This window comes from Lactuca virosa, chromosome 5 (genome assembly GCF_052849685.1).
Source record: "Lactuca virosa cultivar CGN04683 chromosome 5, Lactuca_virosa_CGN04683_v6, whole genome shotgun sequence".
Classification (NCBI taxonomy): Eukaryota; Viridiplantae; Streptophyta; class Magnoliopsida; order Asterales; family Asteraceae; genus Lactuca; species Lactuca virosa.
Window position 1 is genome coordinate 162,324,214 of NC_136430.1, and position 3,176 is coordinate 162,327,389.

The 3,176-nt window shown below is 34.8% G+C and overlaps 1 long non-coding RNA gene across 9 annotated transcripts; it reads left to right on the forward strand.

Moving 5' to 3' along the window:
* Positions 1 to 449: 449 nt before the first annotated feature.
* On the forward strand, positions 450 to 2,875 carry LOC145111489 (uncharacterized). 9 transcript variants are annotated; one of them, XR_013710276.1, is made up of 4 exons: positions 450 to 823; positions 1,070 to 1,151; positions 1,316 to 1,421; positions 1,500 to 2,875. It is a non-coding gene; the product is annotated as an uncharacterized LOC145111489 (long non-coding RNA). The 9 variants fall into 9 exon arrangements; XR_013710273.1 differs by lacking the exon at positions 450 to 823 and having other exon boundaries at positions 836 to 1,421; positions 1,500 to 1,747; positions 1,827 to 1,900; positions 2,030 to 2,875; XR_013710274.1 differs by lacking the exon at positions 450 to 823 and having other exon boundaries at positions 836 to 1,421; positions 1,500 to 1,607; positions 1,691 to 1,747; positions 1,827 to 2,875.
* Positions 2,876 to 3,176: the final 301 nt, after the last annotated feature.

Here is a 3,176-nt window from a genome sequence, read left to right on the forward strand (position 1 = left end):
TGATGGGGAAGGGCGGTGATTATCGCGTCCACAAGTCGATGATGACAATAAGCAGCCGACAGTGGTCGGGAGATGTAATCCAAATCCATGGCGCTAGGGTTTCTAGGAGGTGTTGTCGTCGTTAGAGTCGATGGGTAGTATGTGATGCAGTGATGGTCGATAGTGGCTATGAAGGGGGTTGTGAAGGTGGAGGTCGGAATAAGGGAAGGAGACTGGTGGTGTACAGTGGGTATTTTATAAGAGAGAGAGAGTATTTTATTTTTAATTGTTGTAATAAAAGAAAAATGTAAAATAAAATAATAATGAACAAATCCGTCATTATAAAAAAGTTCATAGAAAATTGGACCAAACTCGCAACAAAACGAAACTATTGGACCATCTTTGCGAGCCAAACCCATTTTGGACCAAAGTTGGTACCATTCTTGCAATTTTGTATGGCTCCTTTTCACATTTTCCTCTCTCGTTCTCTCTCTCTCTCTCTCTCTCGATCGATCGATCGGCGATTAGTAGACGTCGAACACCACAGGGCACAGGTGGATCACCTTCACCTCCGGCCTCCTCAGCAACAACCACTATCATTGCTAACGTTGGTACTGACTCGTTTCCCGCGACCTCCTTCGTTAGTTCATGATGGCAGTTCCCCTTCACTCTTCTCTCTACTTTGATCGAAGATTTGCTGCTTTTATAGATACGAAATCGACGGCTACTTTACCAGCCGAACTCCACATCACAAACACCTTCACCACCAATGATGCTTCAATTCCCCTGTGAAGACGACTGCTTCTTCACTCTCCAACAACATCCAATTTCGAAAATCATAGAGGTATGTCGTTGATTTATTTATTTTACTGATGTTTGAGAATATTTCTTCAATTTGTACTGTTTTAAAGCATGTAATAAAATCTTTTAGCCCATAGTCCACTCAATTGGTTTGTTTAGATGCAGTGTAATGCTTCCTTCGTGGTTATTTCTTGAGTTGTGGTTATTTTTATTTGTTAAAAGTATCAATAGTATGAAATAGGGACATTAAGACATTATGAGTTAGAGATCCCATTCCCATGTGATGCAGGCAATTGGAAACCATGTTGATCTTACAATTGGTGGTTCAAATGGTCATTTTGAGCTCAATTTCTTCAAGCTAATGATTTCAAGTAATCTTTTACATGTAACTAGACTTTCTATTTTATAATTCAACAAAAAGATCACTAGAAACTCGAATATTTCCATTTATCATGAAATTTTATAGTGGCAAATTTGAGTATATGTTTTAATCTTGATGAACTAACCATGGATTTGTATAATTGTATTCAACAAGAATACTTCGGGGATTGAGAATTGCAGCTCGTCTTGGGTTATCATTTTCAAAGGATATTGAGATAGCAATTCATTGACATGCTTCATCCTTATTGGATTTAAGCCAGGTATTTTTTTTTTTTCAGTTCTTTTTTTAATATGTTATTACAATTATTTTATGTTGTCATATATGCTTGTTTATTCAGACCAGGATCATGATGGAGGTTGATTATATGCTGTCATATGGAGCTGCAAAATCTTCAATCCGTCTTCTTCACAAATATCACATTCTTGAGATTTTGTTACCATTTCAGGTAATAATTCAAGAACAATGTAATATCTGCATGGATGTTATAAAAGAATGTAGTTAAAGTTTTGAAACATGTTTGGATTGTAGGCAGCATACATTTCTAGACAGCCTTCTTTATCTGAGAAAAGTATCATGATGTTAATGGTATTTAAAATTGACACTTGCATCTATGTGTTTATTGTTATTAACTTATTATGACTTTCTTTCTACTTTCTTTCTACAGTTTATAGTTTGGGCTCATATTCTTTAACTTCTACTTATGTTGATCGGACAGCCATCTTTGGCAATTCATCGAAGGTTCCCATATTTTACTTGCAATATGGGAATTGTACTTTGTTTTTTGTCCCTTTTTCATCATAACAGCTTTATGTGTGTGTTTAGGTGCTAATTTGTGTTAAAAATAACATTTTAACCTCACTTGTGCAGCAAGGATTAAAATCTTTTAAAATGTCACAAAGATCAACAAATCTTCCCCACAAACCCCTGTTACAGATATTGGTGAGTCATCATCTAAATATGAACACAATTTTCTATTTTTAGACAATTAATAATTGGGTTGCTATTAGCCATAAGCGTGCAAAATGGTCATTTTCACAAATTTAACACTTTGGCCTTTGAATTTGAGAAAAAAGATGAAAGAGACAAGGACAAAGTGGCTCTTTTACAAATTTGATGAGGGGTGAAAATATGAAAGAAACAAGGGCAAAATGGTCATTTTGGAAAATGAATAGTTCAGAAAAAAGAAATAAACATGACAGAGAAAAGGAAAAACATGTCATAATTACAAATTTTGTAGTTGGGTTGTTAGATTTGAAGGGGATGAAAAAATATGAAAGAGACGAGCTAAATGGTCGTTTTCACAAATTTAACAGTTTGGATGTTAAATTTGAAAAATGGATGAAAAGATCAAATAGAAAAGGGACAAAATTGTCATCTTTTTTTACAAATTTTAACAGTCAAGTTGTTATGATAATGCTGCAGCAGTTGCCTAGACTGGCCCACAATGAGGAAAGTAAACTGAAGGTGATGTTTCTTTCTTTTCAATTATTACAAGGATTAATAAAACAAATAGTTAGCAAAACAATCTTTCAGTAATTGTTGCAATATTTTCCAAATGTTAAGAAGCTGCTCTTAAATTCGGAGTGTTGACTATACCTATTTCTTCTCCCTAATAGATTGTACCTAGCCTTAATGGTAAAGAACATAAAATGTTTATCCTATCATATTGGAGACAGAGAAAGGCAATATTTATCTTGGACTGATCTCTATTAATTTCATTTTTGTTCTTATGAAGTCCTTGATCATATCATTCATATGAAAGAACCCGAAACATATGTCTGAGTTATGGAAACATCTAGATGTTATAGTACTCCAACAGATATATGGTATGATTTACAATAATCATCATTATATGTTTTTTTGAATTTGATTGTACCCCTCAAAAGGCTGTCCAAAAAATCAATTCACTCGTGTTTATATTGACAAATTTTAAGATACTTGATCTTACTTCCAAGAATCATGGGCGGAGCTTTGTTATGGATAGGGGGTTGTGCCCCCCCCCCCCCCCCCCTCC